Below are 24,397 nucleotides of genomic sequence, written 5' to 3' on the forward strand. Positions count from 1 at the left end.
CACATCTCCACTAGGATGCTTCTCAAGGGTCAATAAAAGATTATCTAAAGACCCCTTACTCAGGCCATCCTTAATGAATTGTATTTTATCTTCACGGTTTACACATACCATTCCTAAAGAACGACATGTCGCATTACAAGTCCATCTGGCACATATGTGACAGACTTTCAGTCGTTTTGCACGACGTTTCTTTGCAAAAGTGCTTTTACCTGTTCCAGGCATGTGTGAAATGAAAGAATTGGAGGACGCACCTGATAATCGGACCTTTGCTTCAATTAGCCAGCGAATATCTTCAGGAATTCCATGATTCATTAACAACCGTAATCTTTCACACCTAGCACGGTAAATTTTTGTAATCGCATTCTGAGGCAGAGCGGGAAAATACCTTTTCAACTTTTCAAGAGTGCTGTCCATTTTTAAATGAGAATTGGATGGGAGATTCAAAGAAAGAAGAAAGAGCAGAGAATTGCACAATTATATACACAGATATCAGTTATCATGGGAAACTGAAAGAACCGACTTAAAAGTCACGGAGTACCGTTATCCGCCATTTGACCGGGGTGAGAGAAACTAGCAAAACAAAAGATACACCAAAACAAACACAAAACAATGTGAGAAAAAGAATCAATCTTTATATACAGGATCACTCAATTCAGTAAAGTCATTTTCAACTGAAAAATTGTCAAAATAAACTTTCAACCGATGCCCATTTACCTTGAAAACATTGCCATTCTTTGGATTCTCAATATCACAGGCCCCATATGGATACACATGTTTCACAATAAAAGGACCGCTCCATCTTGATCTTAGTTTTCCAGGAAATAAATGGAGTCGAGAATTATAAAGCAAGACTTTTTGACCAACATTGAATGTTTTTCTCAGTATTTTCTTGTCATGAAACTCTTTGAGTCTTGCTTTATAAATTCTTGAATTGTCATATGCATCATTTCTAATTTCCTCAAGCTCATTTATTTGCAATTTTCGCAGCTGACTAGCATCATCAATGTTTGAATTGAAAGCTTTAATAGCCCAATAAGCTTTATGTTCAATTTCCACCGGCAAGTGACAAGGTTTTCCATAGACTAGTCTATAAGGTGACATACCTAATGATGTTTTATATGCAGTTCGATAAGCCCAAAGTGCATCATTAAGTCTTAAAGACCAGTCTTTCCGATTAGGGTTCACCGTTTTCTTCAAAATCTGTTTGATCTCCCTATTAGCAAGCTCTACTTGTCCACTTGTCTGAGGGTGATAAGGGGTGGCAACTTTGTGTGTGATTCCATATTTCTTCATTAAAGAAGCAAATGGCTTGTTGCAGAAATGTGTTCCACCATCACTTATTATGGCTCGAGGAATTCCAAATCGACTCAAAATATTGTCTTTTAAAAACTTTATCACTGTTTTGTGATCATTGTTTCGACTTGGAATTACCTCTATCCATTTTGAAACATAATCTACTGCGACTAATATGTACACGAAACCAAATGATGGAGGAAATGGACCCATGAAATCTATACCCCAACAGTCAAAGATCTCAATGACAAGAATAGGATTTAAAGGCATCATGTGACGTTTTGAAATAGATCCCAACTTTTGACAATTTTCACAAGTCTTGCAGAATGCATGTGAGTCTTTGAACATGGTGGGCCAATAAAATCCACTTTGTAAGATTTTTGCAGTTGTCTTTCTTGATGAGAAATGACCCCCACATGCCTCAGAATGACAAAATTTAATGACACTACTTACCTCATTGTCAGGAATGCATCTTCGAAATATTTGATCAGGACAATATTTGAATAAATAAGGGTCATCCCAATAAAAGTTCTTCACTTCGTTCAAGAACTTTCTTTTATCTTGGGTACTCCAATGAGTTGGCAATTGTCCTGAAACAAGAAAATTAACAATATTAGCAAACCAAGGCATCGTAGAAACGGAAAATAAAGATTCATCGGGAAAGTAGTCATCGATTGGTGTGATGTCAGATTTCGAATCTGTTGTCAATCTTGACAAATGATCTGCAACAACATTTTCGGTGCCTTTCTTGTCTTTGATTGTGATATCAAATTCTTGAAGTAACAAAATCCACCGTACCAATCTAGCCTTAGAATCTTTCTTAGAAAGAAGATATTTCAATGCTGCATGATCACTAAAAACAACAACAGGTGAGCCAACAAGATAAGATCTGAATTTATCACAAGCAAATACTATTGCAAGTAATTCTTTTTCAGTGGTGGTGTAATTCATTTGAGCACTATTTAAAGTTTTACTTGCATAGTAAATCACATAAGGTTTCTTATCTTTTCTTTGTCCCAAGACAGCACCCACGGCATAAGCACTAGCGTCACACATTATTTCAAAAGGTAATGACCAATCAGGAGGTTGAATGACAGGAGCAGAAGTAAGCAAGTTCTTAAGTTTAACAAAGGCTTCTTCACAACGTTCAATCCATTCAAAAATATTATCCTTTGTTAGAAGGTTACTCAAGGGCTTAGATATTACACTAAAATCTTTGATGAACCTTCTGTAAAAACCAGCATGTCCTAAGAATGATCTAACATCTTTAACAGATTTTGGTGTTGGTAAGTTGGCAATTAACTCGATTTTAGATTTGTCAACCTCAATTCCTTTCGATGAAACAATGTGACCGAGTACAATGCCGTTTGTTACCATAAAGTGACATTTTTCCCAATTCAGTACAAGATTCTTCTCTTCACACCTACTCAAAACCTTTTCTAAGTTAGTCAAACAATCATCAAATGAATCACCAAAAACAGAAAAATCATCCATAAAAATTTCAAGAAAACGTTCAACCATATCACTGAATATGCTAAGCATGCATCTTTAAAACGTGGCTGGTGCATTACATAATCCAAAAGGCATCCTTCGATATGCAAAAGTACCAAATGGACATGTGAAAGTAGTCTTCTCTTGATCTTCCAATGCAATTTCAATTTGATTGTAACCTGAATAGCCATCTAGGAAACAATAAAATTCATGACCTGCAACTCTTTCTAGGATTTGGTCCATGAAAGGTAAAGGAAAATGATCTTTTCTAGTCATTGAATTAAGTTTCCTATAGTCAATGCACATGCACCAACCAGTAACAGTCCTAGTTGGAATTAACTCATTTTTCTCATTCGTTATCACAGTGACTCCAGACTTTTTGGGTACAACTTGGGTAGGACTTACCCATTTGCTGTCAGAAATAGGATAAATGATTCCATTATCTAGAAGCTTAATGACTTCATTTTTCACTACTTCTTTCATATTAGGATTAAGCCTTCGTTGCATTTCTCTAGAGGGTTTAGCATTTTCCTCCAAATAAATCCTGTGTGTGCAAATCAAAGGGCTAATTCCTTTTATGTCAGCTATGGTCCATCCTAATGCATTTTTGTGCATTTTCAAAATCTGTAATAACTTACCTTCTTGATGTGCATTAAGTTTGGAAGAGATTATTACCGGAAAAGTTTCATTTTCTCCCAAAAATGAGTATTTGAGATTAAATGGTAACGGCTTCAATTCAGGTTTTGGTGGTTGAACACTTGAAGGTATGGGCTCAATTGATCGTGGTGGCAATTCTTCAATTTGTGGTCTCCAATTGCATGCCTTTGATTCCTGAAAGTAGACCATTTGCAAATCATCAGATTCATCAATCTCAGTTTCACTGGAAGTGGTTTGAAATTGATCATGAACTAATTTTTCAATAAAGTCCACTTCCTGTAAATCATTATCATCTTCAGGTTGCTTGTAAATGTTGAAAAATATTCATCTCCAATGTCATGTTTCCAAATGATAGCTTCATCAGTCCATTCCTACAATTAATCAATGCATTAGAAGTGGCAAGAAATGGACGTCCTAAAATGACAGGAATTGAATTACATGCTTCAACAGGTTGTGTATCCAAGACAACAAAATCTACAGGGTAAATGAATTTATCAACTTGTACTAACACATCTTCAACTATTCCTCTAGGCACTTTTACAGATCTATCAGCAAGTAAAAGAGTTATAGAGGTTGGTTTTAACTCACCTAGATTGAGACTTTGAAAGACTGAATATGGAAGTAAATTCACACTAGCTCCAAGATCAAGTAAGGCTCTTTCAATTTTATGTTCTCCAATAAAGCAAGAAATTGTAGGACAACCAGGGTCTTTATATTTCAAAGCATTATTGTTTTGAAGAATGACACTTACTTGTTCGGCTAAAAAGGCTTTCTTTTTCACATTCAGTTTTCTCTTCACAGTGCACAAATCTTTCAAAAATTTAGCATAGGAAGGAACCTGTTTAATAGCATCCAACAACGGTATATTGATCCTTACCTGTTTGAAAATTTCAAAGATTTCAGGGTTGTGATTGACTTTCCTTTGTTTGGTCATGGCATGAGGAAATGGAAGTGCTGGCGGGGAATCAGTCTTTTCTTTGCAATGTTCAGGTTCAACCCCTTCCTTACCCTCAGAGATAGACTCATCATCTTTCTCACAAGGTTCAAGAATGGGTTTTTCAATAACCTTAACACTACGAAGAGTGATGACTGATTTGACTTGATCCATGTGTTGGTTTCCAGAACTACTGGCATTTGCATTGTATTGCCCTTTTGGATTTTGTTGTGGTTGGGATGGAAACTTACCTTTCTCTTGGAAACTGAGAGCAGATGTTAATTTTGCAAGAGCATCTTTAAAATCTGTCATGCTTTGAGCAAGTTGAGTGTTGATTGTCTCCTGCTTTTCAATAAATGCATGCAATGTTTCCTCAAAATTTTTTCTAGGAGGTGGAGCATAAGGAGGTGCATATCCATGAGAATTTTGAAAATTATGAGGTGCTTGAAACGGTGGCTGTGAAGTTTGTGCATTGTTGCTATCACTCTTCCAACTGAAATTTGGGTGTTTCTCCAACCAGGGTTATACGTTTGGAGTATGGGTTATGGTTGGGTCTTTTGGAAACTGTTTAAAGCATGGGCTTGTTCATGGAGAGGCATTCCCTTAAAAGAAGGCAAAGTTGGACAATCATTTGTTGAATGTTCATTGGTTTCACAGATTTGACACACAATATCTTGAACAGATTTTAATTGACCACTCTTTTTCAATTTAAGTGCTTCAACTTTTCTAGCTAAAGATGCAAACTTGGCTTGGAGGTCATGATCTTCCCCAAGGTTGTGCATACCTCCACTAGATGTATGAGGTTGAGTTTTACTTGGTGCCTCATAAGTACCTGTGGTGTCCCAATTTTTGAACATTTTCAGCTAGCAAGTCTAGGTACTCCATTGCTTCATTAGGGTCTTTATCTTCGAAAGTTCCATTGCACATCAATTCAACCATTTGCCTATCTCTAGGTGTTAAACCTTCATAAAAATGTGAAACCAATCTCCATGTTTCAAAACCATGATGTGGGCAAGTATTAAGCAAATCTCGATACCTATCCCAACATTGGTAAAATGTTTCTCCTGGTTTTTGAGTGAAAGTGATGATTTGTCTTTTGAAAGAGTTTGTTCTGTGAGACGGAAAAAACTTTTTTAAAAATTGTTTGTTGCATTTCATCCCAAGCACGAATGGATCCCTGGTCTCAAATTTTGTAGCCATGTTTTAGCTTTATCTTTTAATGAAAAAGGAAAAAGCTTTAATCGAATGGTGTTCATGCTACAATTTGAGTCATTATAGGTATTACAGACCTCCTCAAATTCCCTTAAATGCAAGTATGGATTTTCTAAGTCTAAGCCATGAAAAGATGGTAAAAGTTGAATAATGCCTGGCTTAAAATTAAAATGAGATGCATCAGGAGGGAAAACTATGCATGAGGGTGCACTTTTCTTGTGGGATTCATGTGGTCTCTAAGTGTTCTCATACGGTTATTCTCATTATTCTCATTATGAAGCGATTGATTATCTTCTTCGGCCATATTTTTTGAAAATGATGAGGATACCCTACAAAGTCGACCACTTAATGTACGTGACCAAACTCTCATGCACGTGTAAGAAGAGAATAAAAGGAAGAAAGAGAATAGAAGAAAAAGAAAACAAAAGAAAACAAAAGAAACAAAAGTTAAATAAAATGAAAAGTGAAAAGAGAAAATGAAATTAAATATTATAATTTATACAAGAATTTACCTCCCCAGCAACGGCGCCAAAAAACTTGACACGACCAAAAGCTTGATGTCTTCTCCCAAGTGCAGGAGTGTCGAAGTAATAAATAACCCGGCAAGACTTCTAGAACCAAGATATGGGCGAACACTAAATAGTGTCTTGGGCTGCAGGACAGCTTCGGAGTTGTTCTTTAGTTTGGACTTAAACTTATTAAATCTTGGCTTTGCATGAAACCTACAACAACATATAAAATGGACCTAAATCCGAGATCTAGAGCTCCAGATATGATCCAATTAGTAGTAAGTTTGGACTGCACCGGCATCTCTTTTCTAAGTTTGGCCATCTCTTTGTCCTTTCACTTTCAATACTTAAACTCATCAATCAATCCTTTTATTTATGTGAAGGCCTGCATTTAAGATGAACATTTACCATAAATTAAGGTATCTTATAGTATCAAAGTTGTTATTATAAAACATGCTTTAATTAAGGAGTTATTGATACTTCAAGTGCAAAATGATGATATAAAACCTTGATAAACATGCACTTTTAAGTACTAATCAGCTATCGCCCGAAACGTCGTCGGCATGGCGTAGAATTCCACTCTAATCCATGGAAAATAGCCTACGGAAACTCCTCAAAAACTTTGAGTGCGATCCAATGGTTGGATCTAAAGTTATGGACCTTTTGAGCTGGTATTCTGGTCGTGTTGGTGGTAGCGCCCGACCAGACGTTGTCGTTGTGGAGTAGCAATTCTACTCTACTCCATGGGAAACAACCTAAGGAAACTCCTAAAAAAATTAAGCAGGATCCAACGGCCAGATCTAAAGTTATGGACCTTTTGAGCCGGTACTGTGGTCGTGTTGGTGGTAGTGCCCGACCAAACGTCGTCATCGTGGAGTAGCGATTCCACTCTAGTCCATGGAAAACAGCCTATGGAAACTCGTCAAAAAATTTAAGGACGATCCAATGATCGAATCTAAAGTTGTGGACCTTTTAAGCGGGTACTCTAGTTGCGTCGGTGATAGTGCCCGAACAGACATCGTTGGCATGGCATAGCAATTCCAATCTACTCCAAGGAAAATGGCCTATGAAAACTCAAAACATTTGAGCGCGATCTAATAGTCGGATCTAAAGTTTAGGACCTCGTGTCGGTGGTATCACCCGACCGAACATTGTCCTCATTGAGTATCGATTTCACGCCACTCCATGGAAAACAACCTATGGAAACTCCTTAGCAAGTTATAGAGCGATCCAACAGTCGGATCTAAAGTTATTGACCTTTTGAGCCCGTACTCTCTTCGTGTCGGTGGTATCTCCTGAACGGACGTCGTGGTGGTGGATGAGCGATTCGACGCTACCCCATGGATGACCGCCTACATAAACTCCCCAAAACAATTGAGCGTGATCCAATAGTCGGATCTAGAGTTATGGACCTTTTAAATTGGTACTCTCGTCTTGTCGTTGTATCCCCTGAACGGACGTCGTCCTTGTGGACTACCGATTCCACGTTACTCCATGGAAGACGGCCTACATAAACTCCTCAAAACATTTGAGTGTGATCCAACGGTTGGATCTAAAGTTATGGATCTTTTGAGCCGGTAGTCTGGCCGTGTCAATGGTAAAGCCAAACTGGAAGTCGTCGACATGGCGTAACGATTCCACTCTACTACATGGAAAACAACCTACGAAAACTCCTAAAAAAATTAAACGCGATCCAACGATCGGATCTAAAGTTATGAACCTTTTGAGCCGGTATTCTGGTCGTGTTGGTGGTAGCGCCCGGCCGGATGTCGCCGTCGTGGAAAACAGCCTACGGAAACTCCTCAAAAAATTTAAGCACGATCCAACGATCGAATCTAAAGTTATGGACCTTTTGAGCTGGTACTATAGTCGCGTCGGTGGTAGCGCCCGACCGGACGTCGTCGACATGGCGTAGCGATTCACTCTACTCCAAGGAAAATAACCTACGGAAACTCAAAAAATTTAAGTGCGATCCAACTGTCGAATCTAAAGTTTAGGACCTTTTGAGCTGGTACTTTGGTCGTGTTGGTGGTATCGCCCATCAGATGTCGTCCTCATTGAGTATCAATTCCACTCCACTACATGATAAACAGCCTATGGAAACTCCTCAAAACATTAGAGAGCGATAAAAAAGTCGGATCTAAAGTTATTGACCTTTTGAGCCTGTACTCTCGTCATGTTGGTAGTATCCCCTGAACGGACTTCGTTATTGTGGACTAGCGATTCGAAGCTACTCCATAGAAGATAACCTACGGTAACTGCTCACAAAATTTGAGCGCGATCCAACGGTCGGATCTAAAGTTTAGGACCTTTTGAGCTGCTACTTTGGTCGTGTCGTTGGTATCGCCCATCGAACGTCGTCCTCAATGAGTATCGATTCCACTCCACTGCATGAAAAAACAGCCTATGGAAACTCCTCAAAAAATTAGAGAGCAATTGATGTGCATCATGGGAATTATAATCCATCTCGTAAAGCTGAATCTAATATGCAAGAGGATTCAGATGGTCCAATGACAAGAGCGAGAGCGAAACAACTACAACGGGCCTTGACGAATCAAATTGCAATGATTGAAGCTGCGTCGGAGTTAAAAATTAGCAATCAGTTTGAAATTGGTTCAAGGGTGCTTATTTGCCTACAATTGGAACTTGGAGATGGGAAAAGCCCTTAATGGTTCTTTTCATGCTGGGCTACTTGTATTTGGATTGATAATGCAAGTGAAGGAATTGATGCTGTTTACGGTCAGAACAGTAGATGGATTTGAACCCGAATTTGAAGTCATCCAATGCATGTGAAAACAAGATTTATGTAGGTAAAATTCAAGTTCAGAACGTGATCTTTCTATATTGTCCAACCATGAGTGCATTGGACTTTTGTGTCAAAAGTTATGGCTGTTTTAAATTTCGTCTGCATATGTTTTAGAAATGTCAACAAAAAACGTGTGTTAGTTAAATGTCTACTTGCTTTATTAAAAGTCTAGTTTTTAGGCTTGACTTCTGTCATGTTGAATTCACCTAACTTTGGAGGGATGTTCCAAAGATAAATATGTATCAGAATATGAAATAAACACTTTTGGCCAAGATTTGAAAACTTAATTCAGAGAATTAAGAGTTGTTCTTCCAAATTCGTTTTGTGAAGAACCCTACCTGACTTATCACTCTTCAATCACAAAGAGTGTGGCGTCGAAATCCTAGATTGATCTTTGTGGCGTCCAGATCGACTTATCAAAGTATCATTCTAGTTTATCTCCATCTTATTTACCTTAAATCACTACAATCCAGCCTAAATACCAAAAGAAAGACAACACAACCAGACCCATCCTTCATCCATTTTCATTATAATCATTGTTGCCGATTTTCAAATCATTCACGGCACATCATCTGGTATCAGAGCATCAGTTGCGATCTAAGACAGGAGCCAAAAACAACAACAACAAGAAGAAAGTTTTGCTGGAATTGAGGTTGACATACTTAACTATGGCTGGAGATAAAGAAGATTTGCCAAGAGGGTTAAGTTTGGAACAAGCACAGGTCATGGGCTTACAACGATCTCATGCTGAGATTCGGGATGAGATGACTGGAATTCGTGAACAGTTGAATACCCTTATGCAAAGGATGCAAAGAAATAATTTTCAACCCCAACCGAGGCAAGCACTTAGGGTGCCACGAAATGATATTATAGAAGCTGACGAAGATCCAAATGGGATGATGAGGCTGATGATAGGGTCAGACCAAGAAGGCAGAATTATAATCCTCCTAATGGTCTCAAACTTAAGATTCCACCGTTTAGAGGAAGTAGTTCACCTGAGGAATACTTGGAGTGGATTCAGAAGGTTGAAAAGGTGTTTGAATGGTATGAATATTCTGAAGAAAGGAAGTGCAAGGTGGCAGCACTTGAGTTTACAGATTATGCTCTTTTATGGTGGGAAAACGTAAAGATTCAGAGGAGAAGGGATGAAGAGGAGGAGATTGCAACATGGGCAACTATGAAAAGAGTGATGAAGAAGAGATTTGTTCCTGATTACTATAAACAGGAGCTATACATCAGACTTCAGACTTTGCGACAGGGATCTTTGACTGTGGAAGAGTATGTGAAAGAGTTTGAATTGCTGCAGATTCGATGTGAATTAATGGAACCTCAAGAGCAAACAATAGCTAGATTTCTTGGAGGGTTGAGGAAGGATATAGCTAATGTTGTTGAGTTACAACCGTACATCTTCCTTGAGGAAGTTATAAAGCTTGCAACCCGAGTAGAGAGCAGCAGAGACGAGGAGGTGTCCGAACTAGTGTAACTACGTCAAGCGCGACAAGGGCTGTTTCTACGCCTACACGAACATGGAGCACGCCTAAACGAGATGAGAAGGTGGAGTTTAGCAAGGGGAATACCAGTTTTGATTCTTTGAAGGGAAAGGAGAAGGTGACAGAACCTCAACACCCTAGGAGGTCTCGGGACATCAAGTGCTTCAAGTGCTTGGGACATGGGCATATTGCTTCGGAATGTCCAAATAAAAGGGTGATGATTTTGCATGGGGATCATGGAGAGCTGATCAGTGGAGATGAGGTTGAAACTGAAGACGAAGATCAGGTACAAGTGGCGGAACAAGAAGAGGATTTCGAACCAGTGAAGGGAGATTTGTTGGTTGTTCAACGGGTTCTGAATGCACAAATTGACGTTAGTGATGAGCAACGCGAGAACATCTTTCATACTCGATGTCAGATTCGAGATAAGGTGTGCGGATGATCATTGATAATGGAAGTTGCACTAATGTTGCGTCAACTACCTTGGTGGAGAAATTGGGTTTAAATACCCTTCCACATCCCAGACCCTATAGTTTGCGATGGCTGAATGAGAATGGGGAGATTCGGGTGACAAAGCAAGTTCGTGTACCTTTTTCCATTAAAACCTATCACGACGAGGTTTTATGTGACGTTGCACCAATGTCAGCTAGCCATTTGTTGCTGGGTCGTCCATGGCAGTTTGATAAGGATGTGACCTACAATGGACGAAAGAACACTTATTCTTTTATGCTGAATGGAAAGAAGGTGAACTTGTTACCACTGAGTTCTCAACAAGTTAGAGAGGATCAGTTACGAAGCCAACAAAAAGAGGTGACATCACGAAAGGGGCTGTTGTTAGCCAAAAAAGGAGACATCAAACAAGCATTAGCCACAACAGGGCTTGTTTTCATGGTATGGGCAAAGCAACTACTACAAGTAGAAGGATTGGACTTACCAAGACAGATTAAGGAATTACTTGAAGAATTTAAAGATGTGTTTCCAGATGAATTACCTAAAGGATTACCACCTATTCGTGGTATTGAGCATCAAATTGATTTGGTGCCGGGAGCTTCACTTCCTAATAGACCAGCATACAGATGTAATCCAGAGGAAGCGAAAGAGATTCAAAGGCAGGTCGGTGAGCTCTTAGAGAAGGGCTATGTGCGAGAATCACTTAGTCCATGTTCCGTACCTACTTTGCTTGTACCGAAGAAGGATGGTACCATGAGGATGTGCATGGACAGCCGCGCTATCAACAAAATAACAGTTAAGTATCGATTTCCTATACCCAGACTTGATGATTTGCTTGATGAGTTGCATGGTGCTGCATTGTTTTCTAAAGTCGATTTGATGAGTGGCTATCACCAAATTAGAATGAAAGAGGGAGATGAATGGAAAACAGCATTTAAAACTAAACAGGGGTTATATGAATGGATGGTTATGCCGTTTGGGTTATCTAATGCGCCTAGTACATTTATGAGGCTTATGAATCATGTTTTGAGGAAGTATATTGGGCTGTTTGTTGTAGTATATTTTGACGACATCCTGGTGTATAGCAAGACCTTTGATGATCATGTGAAGCATCTTAGAGTTGTGTTTGAGACTTTGCAAGATTCTAAGTTGTATGGGAAACTCACAAAGTGTTACTTCTGTAAAGAAAGTGTCGTGTTTCTTGGATATATTATCTCTAGCAGGGGAGTTAGAGTTGATGAGGAGAAAATTGAGGCAATTCGAGATTGGCCAAAACCTGCTAGTATCACTGATGTGAGGAGTTTCCATGGTTTAGCTTCTTTCTACAGGCGATTTGTGAAAGACTTCAGCTCTATTGTTGCTCCTATGACAGAATGCTTGAAAAAAAGGGAAGGAGTTTAGATGGAGTGAAGATGCGCAGAAAGCTTTCGAGCTAATTAAGGAAAAGTTGTGTACAGCTCCAGTTTTAGCACTTCCAGACTTTGCTAAAACATTCGAAATAGAGTGCGATGCTTCCGGGGTTGGAATTGGTGCTGTTTTGATGCAAGAAAAAGAGACCGATTGCATTCTTCAGTGAAAAGTTAAATGGAGCGCGTTTGAACTACTCTATTTACGACAAGGAGTTCTATGCTTTGATTCGGGCTCTGGAGGTATGGCAGCACTACTTGTTGCCTAAAGAATTTGTTATACATACTGATCATGAAGCCTTGAAGTATCTTAAGGGGCAAAACAAGTTGAATCGAAGACATGCTAAATGGGTGGAGTTCATGGAGTCATTTCCTTATGTCATAAAGTACAAGAAAGGGCAAGTTAATGTGGTTGCTGATGCTCTTTCTAGGAGGTACACACTGATCTCTATGTTGAATGCAAGGCTGATGGGTTTTGAACAGGTGAAGGATCAGTATGCCAATGATTCCTACTTTGCTAATGTGGTTGCCGAATGTGCAAAGGGAGCTTGTGATGGGTTCTTTATGCATGAAGGTTACTTGTTCAAAATGGGCAGAATGTGTATTCCTTCAGGTTCGTTACGGGAGTTGCTTGTGCGAGAGGCTCATAGTGGCGGTCTTAGTGGTCATTTTGGGGAGAAGAAGACTTATGAGCTGCTGAAAGAACATTTTTTTTGGCCCAGCATGTTACGGGATGTACACAAGGTGATTGAAAGATGTGCTATTTGCAAGAGAGCTAAAGGTAAAGAGAATGCGTATGGACTCTATATGCCACTGCCTATTCCAGAGCAACCATGGATGGACATTAGCATGGACTTTGTACTTGGACTACCGAGAACACAACGTGGGAAGGACTCAATAATGGTGGTGGTTGATCGATTCTCCAAAATGTCCCATTTCATTCCTTGTACGAAAACTGACGATGCAGTACATGTTGCTGATTTGTTCTTTCAAGAGATTGTTCGTTTGCATGGAATTCCTAAAAGCATTGTCTCTGATCGTGATACAAAGTTCTTAAGCCACTTTTGGAAGACTCTTTGGAGGAAACTTGGAACAAAGTTACTTTTCAGTACGGCATGTCATCCACAAACTGATGGACAAACTGAGGTAGTAAACCGAACTTTATCTTCTTTGTTACGAGCTGTTATACATAAGAATTTGAAGAGTTGGGATACTTGTTTGCCGATTGTGGAGTTTGCATATAATCGTAGTGTGCATGGGGCTACAAAATTTTCACCATTTGAGGTTGTCTATGGCTTTAATCCTTGTGTTCCTATTGATCTTGTTCATATTCCAATTGATGAGAGGACATCTATGGATGGAATTAGAAAGGCAGAATTGATGAAGAAACTACATGAGCAGGTTCGACTACATATTGAGGAGAAAACAACAAAGTATGCTAAACAAGCTAACAAGGGGCGAAAGATGGTCAGGTTTGAACCTGGAGATCTTGTTTGGATTCATATTAGCAAGGGCAGATTTCCAAGCAAACGTAAGTCCAAGTTGATGCCAAGAGCTGACGGTCCATTTCGTATTATAGAGAAGGTGAATGACAATGCGTATAAGGTAGATCTTCCTGGTGATTACAACATATCAGCTACTTTTAATGTGAAAGACTTATCTCCGTACTTGGATGATGATGACGATTCTGATTTGAGGACAAATCATTTTCAACCCGGGGCTGATGATGTGCATCATGGGAATTATAATCCATCTCGTAAAGCTGAATCTAATATGCAAGAGGATTCAGATGGTCCAATGACAAGAGCGAGAGCGAAACAACTACAACGGGCCTTGACGAATCAAATTGCAATGATTGAAGCTGCGTCGGAGTTAAAAATTAGCAATCAGTTTGAAATTGGTTCAAGGGTGCTTATTTGCCTACAATTGGAACTTGGAGATGGGAAAAGCCCTTAATGGTTCTTTTCATGCTGGGCTACTTGTATTTGGATTGATAATGCAAGTGAAGGAATTGATGCTGTTTACGGTCAGAACAGTAGATGGATTTGAACCCGAATTTGAAGTCATCCAATGCATGTGAAAACAAGATTTATGTAGGTAAAATTCAAGTTCAGAACGTGATCTTTCTATATTGTCCAACCATGAGTGCATTGGACTTTTGTGTCAAAAGTTATGGCTGTTTTAAATTTCGTCTGCATATGTTTTAGAAATGTCAACAAAAAAACGTGTGTTAGTTAAATGTCTACTTGCTTTATTAAAAGTCTAGTTTTTAGGCTTGACTTCTGTCATGTTGAATTCACCTAACTTTGGAGGGATGTTCCAAAGATAAATATGTATCAGAATATGAAATAAACACTTTTGGCCAAGATTTGAAAACTTAATTCAGAGAATTAAGAGTTGTTCTTCCAAATTCGTTTTGTGAAGAACCCTACCTGACTTATCACTCTTCAATCACAAAGAGTGTGGCGTCGAAATCCTAGATTGATCTTTGTGGCGTCCAGATCGACTTATCAAAGTATCATTCTAGTTTATCTCCATCTTATTTACCTTAAATCACTACAATCCAGCCTAAATACCAAAAGAAAGACAACACAACCAGACCCATCCTTCATCCATTTTCATTATAATCATTGTTGCCGATTTTCAAATCATTCACGGCACATCAGCAATAAAAAAGTCAGATCTAAAGTTATTGACCATTTGAGCCCGTACTCTCATCGTGTTGGTAGTATCCCCTGAACGGACTTCATCGTTGTGGACTAACGATTCGACACTACTCCATGGAACACAGCCTACAGTAACTCCTCACAAAATTTAAGCACGATCCAAAGATCGGATCTAAAGTTATGGACCTTTTGAGCCGGTCCTTTGGTCAAGTCGGTGGTATTGCCCGAACAGACATCTTTGTCCTGGAGTAGCATTTCCATTCTTATCCATGGAAAACAGCTTATGGAAACTCCTCAAAAAATTTAAGCGCGAACCAATAGTCGAATCTAAAGTTATGGACCTTTTGATCCGGTACTCAGGACATGTCGGTGGTATCGCCCGAACGGACATCGTCGGCATGGCATAGCAATTCTACTCTACTCCACGGAAAACAGCCTATGGAAACTCCTCAAAAATTTAAGCGCAATCCAACGTTGGATTTAAAGTTATGGACCTTTTGAACCGGTCCTTTGGTCGAGTTGGTGGTATAGCTCGCATAGACGTCGTTGTCCTAGCGTAGCATTTCCACTCTTATCTACGGAAAACAGCCTATGGAAAATCCTCAAAACATTTGAGTGTGATCCAGCGGTAGGATCTAAAGGTTTGGACTTTTTGAGCCGGTACTCTAATCGTGTCGGCGGTTTCGCTTGAATGGACGTCATCCTCATGGAGTCTCAATTCCTCGCCACTCTATGAAAAACAGCCTACGAAAATTCCTCAAAACATTTGAGTGTGATCAAATGGTCGGCTCTCAAGTTTGGGACCTTTTGAGCCGGTACTCTGGTCGTGTCGGTCGTGTCGTCCGATCGGACGTCATCGTCGTGGATTAACGATTCCATGCTAGTCCATGGAAAACAGCCTAAGGAAACTCCTCAAAAAATTTCAACACGATCCAACGATCGAATCTAAAGTTATGAACCTTTTGAGCCGGTACTCTGGTCGTGTCGATGGTATCACCCGAAGAGACGTCGTCGGCTTGGCGTAGCAATTCCACTCTAATCCATGGAAACTAGCCTACGGAAACTCCTTAAAAAATTTGAGTGCGATCCAACAGTCGGATCTAAAGTTATGGACCTTTTGAGTCGGTATTTTGGTCGTATCAGTGGTAACGCCCTACCGGACGTCATAGTCGTGGAGTAGCCATTACAGCCTTCTCCATGGAAAATAGCCAATGGAAACTCCTCAAAAAATTTGAGCATGATCCAATGGTCGAATCTAAAGTTATGGACCTTTTGAGCTGGAACTCTAGTCGCATCGGTAGTAGCGCCCGACAGGATGTCATCGGCATGGTGTAGCGATTCCACTTTACTCCAAGAAAAATGGCCTATGGAAACTCCTCAAAAAATTTAAGCATGATCCAATGGTCGTGTCTAAAGTTATGGATCTTTTGAGCCGGTACTGTGGTCGTGTCGGTGGTATTGCCCAATCAGACGTCGTCCTCATTGAGTATCGATTCCATGCCACTCCATGAAAAACAGCCTAAGGAAACTCCTTAAAAAATTAGAGAGCGATCCAACAGTCGGATCTAAAGTTATGGACCTTTTGAGCCGGTACTATGGTCGTATCCGTGGTAGCGCCCAACCGGACGTCGTAGTCATGGAGTAGCGATTACACCCTACTCCATGAAAAACAGCCTACGGATACTCCTCAAAAAATTTGAGCATGATCCAATGGTTGAATCTAAAGTTATGGACCTTTTGAGCTGGTACTCTAGTCGTGTTGTTGGTATCGCCTAAACGGACATTGTCATCATTGAATATCGATTCCACTCTACTCTATGGAAAACAGCCTACAGAAACTCCTCACAAAATTTGAGCGCGATCCAATGGTCGGATCTAAAGTTTAGGAACTTTTGAGCGGGTACTCTGGTCGTATCAGTGTTACAGCCTGACCGGACATCGTCCTCATTGAGTATCGATTCTCCGCCACTCCATGAAAAAGAGCCTATGGAAACTCCTCAAAAAATTAGAGAGCGATCCAACAGTTGGATCCAAAGTTATTGACCTTTTTAGCCTATACTTTGGTCATGGCGGTGGCAGCGCCCGACCAGACGTCGTTGCATTGGCGTTAGCGATTCCACTCTACTCCAAGGAAAATTGCCTACGGAAATTGCTCAAAAAATTTAGGCGCGATCCAACAATCGTATCTAAAGTTTAGAACATTTTGAGCCTGTACTCTAGTCGTGTCGGTTGTATCGCCCGACCGGACATCATCTTAGTTGAGTATTGATTCCACGCTACTCCATGAAAAACAACGTATGAAAACTCCTTAAAAAGTTTATGTGCGAACCAACGGTCGGATCTAAAGTTATTGACCTTTTGAACCGTACTCTCGTCGTGTCGGTGGTAGCGCCCGACCGGACATCGTCATCATGAAGTAGCGATTCCATACTTATTAATGCAAAATAGCGTACAAGAACTCCTCAAAAAATTTGAGCGCGATCCAACAGTCGGATCTAAAGTTATGGACTTTTGAGCTGGTACTCGGGTCATATCGGTGGTAACGTCCGACCGGATGTCATCGTTGTGGAGTAGCGATCCACGCTAGTCCATGGAAAACATCCTAAGGAAACTCCTCAAAAAAATTCAGCACGATCCAACAGTAGGATCTAAAGTTATGAACCTTTTGAGCTGGTACTCTGGTCGTGTTGATGGTATCACCCGAAGAGACGTCGTCGGCTTGGTGTAGCAATTCACTCTAATCCATGGAAAATAGAAATTCCACTTAAAAAATTTGACCGCTATCCAACGGGCAGATCTAAAGTTATGACTTTTGAGCCGGTACTATAGTCGTGGCGTGGTAGCGCCGACTGGATATTGTCGGCATGACGTAGCGATTCACTCTACTTCAATGAAAAGTGCCTACGAAAACTCATCAAAAAATTTGGGTGCGATCCAACGGTTGGATCTAAAGTTTAGGACCTTTTGAGGTGGCACTCGAGTCATGTTGGTGGCATCGCCCGAATGAACGTTGTCGTCATTGAGTTTCGATTCCATCCTACTCTATGGAAAAAAAACCTATGGGAACTCCTCACAAAATTTTAGCACCATCCAACAGTCATATCTAAAGTTATGAACCTTTTGAGCCGGTACTCTGGTCGTGTCAGTGGTAGCGCCCGACCAGACATCATCGTAGTAATTCCACTCTATTTCATGGAAAACAGCGTACGGAAACTCCTTAAAAAATTTGAGGGCGATAAACGATCGGATCTAAAGTTTTAGGACCTTTGAGCCGGTACACTGGTTGAGTCGGTGGTATCACCCGAACATACATCGTCGGCAAGGCATAGCAATTCCACTCTAATCCATGGAAAACAACCTACGGAAGTCCTCAAAAAAATTGAACGCGATCCAGCGTTCGGATCTAAAGTTATGGACATTTTGAGCCGTTCTTTTGGTCGAGTCGGAGGTATCGCTAGCACAGACGTTGTCGTCCTGGCATAGCATTTCCACTCTTATCCATGGGAACCAGCCTATGGAAACTCCTCAAAAAATTTAAGCGCAAACTAACGGTCGGATCTAAGGTTATGGACCTTTTGATCCGGTACTCGGGACATGTTGGTGCTATCGCTCGAACATACATCGTCGGCTTGTTGTAGCATTTCCACTCTTATCCATGGAAAACAGCCTATGGAAACTCCTCAAAAAATTTGAGCACAATCCAACGGTCAAATCTAAAGCTATGGACCTTTTGAGCCGGTACTCGGGACATGTTGGTGGTATCGCCCGAACGAACGTCGTCGGTATGGCGTAGCATTTCCACTCTTATCCATGGAAAACAGCCAATGGAAACTCCTCAAAAAATTTGAGCGCGATCCAACAGTCGAATCTAAAGTTATGGACCTTCTGAGCCGGTACTCTGGTCGTGTCCGTGGTAGCGTCCTACAGGATATCGTCGTCATAGAGTAGCAATTCCACGCTACTACATGGAAAACAGCCTACGCAAACTCTTAAAAATTTAAGCGCGATCCAACAATCGGATATAAGTTAATGACCTTTTCAATCGGTACTTTAGTCATGTCGGGTAGGCCCAACCATACGTCGTCGCATGCATAGTGATTCCACTCTATTCCAAGGAAAATTGCCTACGGAAACTCCTCAAAAAAATTTAGGCACGATCCAACAGTCAAATCTAAAGTTTACAACCTTTTGAGCTAGTACTCGGGTTGTGTTGGTGGTATCGCACCGAACGGACGTCATCGTCATTGAGTAGCGATTCCACACACTTCATGGAAAAAAACCTACGCAAACTCTTCAAAAATTTGAGCACGATCCAACGGTCAAATATCAAGTTATGGACCTTTTAAGCCGGTACTCTAAGTCGTGTCGGTGGTAATGCCTGACCAGATGTCAACGTCGTGGAGTAGCAGGTCCACGCTACTCAATGGAAAAAACAGCCAACAGAAACTCTCAAAAAATTGAACGCGATCCAACGGTTGGATCTAAGGTTATGGACCTTTTGAGCCGGAACTCTTGTCGTGTCGGTGGTCACGCCCCCCGAACCTCGTCGGCATGCCGTAGTGATTCCACTCTACTCTATAAAAATAGCCTACGAAAACTCCTCAAAAAATTTGAGTGAGATCCAACGGTCAGATCTAAAGTTTTGAACCTTTTGAGCCTGTACTCTGGTCGAGTCGGTGGTATCGCCCGAATGCACATTGTCGGCATGGCAGAGCAATTCCACTCTAATCCATGAATAACAGCCAAAGTAAACTCCTCAAAAAATTTAAGTGCGATCCAACGGTCGGATCTAAATTTACTGACCTTTTGAGCCGGTACTCAGGTCGCGTCGATAGTAGCCCCTAACCGGACGTCGTTGTCGTGGAGTAGCGATTCCACACTACTCCATGGAAAACAACCTACAAAAACTCCTCGAAAAATTTCAGCGCGATCTAACAGTCGAATCTAAAGTTATGAACCTTCTAAGCCGGTACTCTAGTTGTGTCAGTGGTAGCGCCCGACTGGACGTCATCATCGTGGAGCAGCGATTCCACGCTCCTACATGAAAAACAGCCTACGGGAACTCCTCACAAAATTTAAGCGCGATCCAACGATCAGATCTAAAGTTATGGACCTTTTGAGCCGGTACCCGGGTTGTGTCGATGGTATTGTCCGACTGGACATCATCATCGTGGATTAGCGTTTCCCTGCTAGTCCATGGAAAATTGCCTACGAAAACTACTCAAAAAATTTGAGCGCGATCCAACGGTAGGATCTAAAGTTCTAGACCTTTTGAGCCGGTAATCTGGTCGTGTTGGTGGTATCGCCTGACCGAACGTCATCCTCGTGGAGTAGCGTTTCCATGCTACTCTATGGAAAACAGCCTACGGGAACTCCTCACAAAATTAGAGCGCAATCCAACTGTCGGATCTAAAGTTATGGACCCTTTGAGCAAGTACTCGGGGTCGTGTCGTGGTATCTTCTGACCGGACTTCATCATCGTGAGTAGCGATTCCACGCTACTCTATGGAAAATAGCCTAAGGAAACTCCTCAAAAAATTAAAGTGCGATCCAACAGTCAGATCTAAATATTAACCTTTTGAGCCGGTACTCTAGTCGAGGCGGGTGTAGCGCCCGAAAGTACATCGTCGGCATGGTGTAGCAATTCACTCAACTCCATGGAAAAACAGCCTAAGGAAATCGTAAAAAAATTTCAGCGCGATCCAATGGTCAGATCTAAAGTTATGAACCATTTGAGCTGATACTGTGGTCATGTCGGTGGTAGCGCCTAAATGGACATCGTTGTCGTGGAGTAGGGATTCCACGCTCCTCCATGGAAAAATAGCCTATGAGAACTCTCACAAAAGTAAGCGCGATCCAACGATCAAATCTAAAGTTTTGGACCTTTTAAGCCAGTACTCCGGTCGTGTCGGTGGTAGCGCCCGACCGTACATCGTCGGCATGGCATAGCAATTCCACTCTACTCTAAGGAAATTTGCCTATGGAAACTCCTCAAAAAATATCGGCGCAATCCAATTATCGAATCTAAAGTTTAAGACCTTTTAGAGCCAGAACTCTGGTCGCCTCGGCGGTAGCACCCGACCGGACGTTGTCATCGTGGAGTAGTAAATCCACGCTACTCATGGAAAACAGCCTACGATTTCACTCCTCAAAAATTAAGCGCGATCCAACGGTTGGATCTAAGGTTTTGGAACTTTTGAGCCGTACTCTAGTCGTGTGGTGGTATTGCCGAAACGGACATCGTCGCATTGGTATAGTTGTTTCCATTCTAATGCCTGGGAAAGCAGCCCGCGTATCCAATGCTTAAACTTGAACGTCGACCAATTCGGTTCTAAAAGTTATGGACTTTTTAAGCATTTCACTCGCGCTCGGGTCGTGTCAGTGACGGTAAAACAAGCTCTACCTGACCCCCGTTATACGGAATCGTCAGTCATCCATATGTAGTAGTAGCGATCTAAAGCAGTCATTTGAAAAAACAAGCTAAGAAACTCCTCAAAAAAAATTCATGATATGAATTCCACCGAACAGTGCGCATCTAAAAGTTAATGGACCCCTTTTGAGCTGACCGGTACTCGGTTGTAGTTGGTGGGAGGTGCAGCCGATAGCACTCGGTTGGTCGAATGAAGTTAGTAAGCGCATAATCCCGACGCTTACTCTTATATGGCATATAATTAGGTCCTATCCCAGAAAACAACTAAATGAAATGAGGCGCAATCAAACCAGTCAGAATAATATATATGGCCTTCTCAAGTCAGCGGTACAGTATGTGTCCGTTCCCGTATACCTCTCGGCACTCACCAGTAAACCGGATTGTCGTGCTTCGTGGATCCATGAGGATAGCGATACCGGCTAACTCTATTGGAAAACTATGCCTCAACGAAAACTCCTCAACACATTTGAGCACGGACCCAACGGTTAGATCAAAAGTTAGACCTTTTAGCAGATCAGTAACTTCCGCGTCATGTCGTTGCATCGCGTCAGAATCGGGACGTCCCCGTGTGCGCTTGAGTATAGATTATCCACGCTATCTCAATTGGTAAAACACGCCGTTTAAGATACTTCTCTAAATAATTTAAGCGTGAGATCCAAACAACGTAGCAACATCTAAGATGATGAACTTATGTTACGCGGACGCGACAAAACAGGCGCGGTGAAATACCTCCAGTCGATGTCGATTTTGTGTCACCGCCCGTACAACCATTTGTCATCTCGTTCTCGTTAGCAATATCCCCTCCTCTACGGGGAAACAAGCACGAAAACTCTCTCAAAAAAAATTTAGCGCATGCAACATCGGAGTCTTAAAGTTATGGATCCCGCTTTGAGCAGATACTATTTCATGAGTGGATACGTAACCAAAAGCGCACCGACCAGACTCGTCGGTCATAGAGTAACATCAACATGCTAGTAGTCCACCTTGAAAGACAGGCCCTAAGAAAACTCCTTAAAAATTTCAGATCGATCCAACACAGTCAGATTAAGGTTATGGACTTTTTGGCCGGTACTCGGGTCCGTGTCGACGGTAAACCCATACCCAAAGGAGCGTTCGTCATGGGCGGTAGAATTTTCCAACTTTCCATACTCATGCAAAACCTACTACTATTGACAACTCCTCTGCCAAAATTACATTGTGAGTCGGAATCCGCACACGGTCGAATCTACCTAAGTTTATGGGACCTATTTGAGTTAAGGTATACTTCGGTGTCGTGATCGCTGTGGTGTCGCCCAGAGATCCGGGCTATCATACACCAATGTCATGAAGCATCACTCTAATCCATGGAAAACATAAAATTACAACCTATAGGAAACTCCTTAAAAAAATTAAGCCGGTATCGCAACTGTTCGGATCTGAAAAGTAATGAAGCCCCCCTTGAGTATCTGTAATATCTCGGGTCTTTCGTCCGGGGTCAGGTGGTATCACCTGAAAGGCGGACGTCATCATTCGCATGGCAATGAAATCACTTAAGTTCTCATCGACCAAACCAACAGCAGTTTGACACATCCTTAAAAAAATAATTTGAGCACTACCTATCAAAAACCGAGGTACGGAGCGTCTAAATTTTATAGAAGATCCTTGTGAACAAGCGATACGGTAGAGACTCGTCGGTCGGTATCGCCCTCAGTCTCACGATGTACATGGGAATAATGCCCCTGATAGACATTGGTTAATGTAGCAATTCACTCTAGAAATACAATTGGAAAATAGCCTACGGAAACTCCTTAAAGAATTTGAGAAGCAGTGCTGTCGCTGATTCCACTGGTCGGATCTAAAGTTATGGTCGCTTGAGCCGGCACCTCGTCGCCGACACTGTGTGGTAGTAGCGGCCGACGAACTTCAGGCGGCATGGCATAGCAATTCCATTCTACTACATGGAAAACAACCTACGGAAACTCCTTAAAAAATGGAGCGTTACCAATGGTTGCGATCTAAAGTTATTGGACCTTTTTGAGCCAGTATGGGTAGTGTCAATTGTATCGCCCGAACGGACGTCGATCACATGGCATTAGGAAATTCCTATCTTAGTCCATGAAAAACTGTGTAGGGGAACCTTAAAAAATTTTACAGCCAATGCAACAGTCGGATTCTTAAAGTTATGGACTTTTGGCCGGTACTCGGGTCACGTCGGTGGTAAGCGCTCGAGGCGGACGTCATCATCGTTGTAGTTAGCAATTCCACGCTAAGTCCTGGAAAAATTAAGCCTTAAGGAAACTACAAAAAAATTTCAAATCGAGCCCACCAACGGTGAGATTTAACGTTATGGATCTTTTGAGTTGTACACGGGTTGCGTCGATGCGTATCACACGAACGGACTGTCGTTGTCATGGCGATTAATACAATTCCTCTCTAATCCCATGTAAAATAGCCTACGAAAACTCCTAAAAAAAATTAAGGCGCGATCCAATGGTCGGATCCAAAGTATAGCACCTTTTGAGCCGGTACTCGGGTCGTGTCTGTGGTGATTGCCTAAACGGAACATCACCCGCGCAGCGATAGCAATTCACACTTCTAGTCCATGGAAAACAGCTTAAGAAAAATCCCTAAAACATGTTTTGAGCTCATTATCCATACCGGTCGGATCTGAAGATTATGGACTTTGAGTCAGAGGTACTCGAGCTTGTGTTGGTGGATGGTATCGCCCGACCAGACGTCGTCGTCGTAGAGTAGCGATTATGACGTTAGTCCATTGAAATGTAGCCTACGAAACCTCAAAAAATTTTGAGCATGATCCAACGGTCGAATCAAACTTATGGGCTTTGAGCCAGTACTCGGGTCGTGTCCGGAGTTATCGCCCGACCGGACACATCACCTTAGAGTATGCGATTCCACGCATATCCATGGAAAATAGTATAAAGAAATCCTCAAAAAATTCAGATCGATCCAACGGTCGATCTAAGTAATGGATGCATGTGATTCCGGACTTCAGGTCATGTCGGTGATATGTGCCTAAATGACCGTCGCATTGCATCGCAGTTCCACTCTAATTC

The 24,397-nt window shown here is 41.4% G+C and overlaps 1 pseudogene; it reads left to right on the forward strand.

The window, feature by feature from the left end:
- The window catches only part of LOC118034633 (VIN3-like protein 1), a 47,155-nt pseudogene that overhangs the window by 19,026 nt on the left and 3,732 nt on the right, over positions 1–24,397 (forward strand).

Source organism: Populus alba, chromosome 6 (assembly GCF_005239225.2).
Source record: "Populus alba chromosome 6, ASM523922v2, whole genome shotgun sequence".
Classification (NCBI taxonomy): Eukaryota; Viridiplantae; Streptophyta; class Magnoliopsida; order Malpighiales; family Salicaceae; genus Populus; species Populus alba.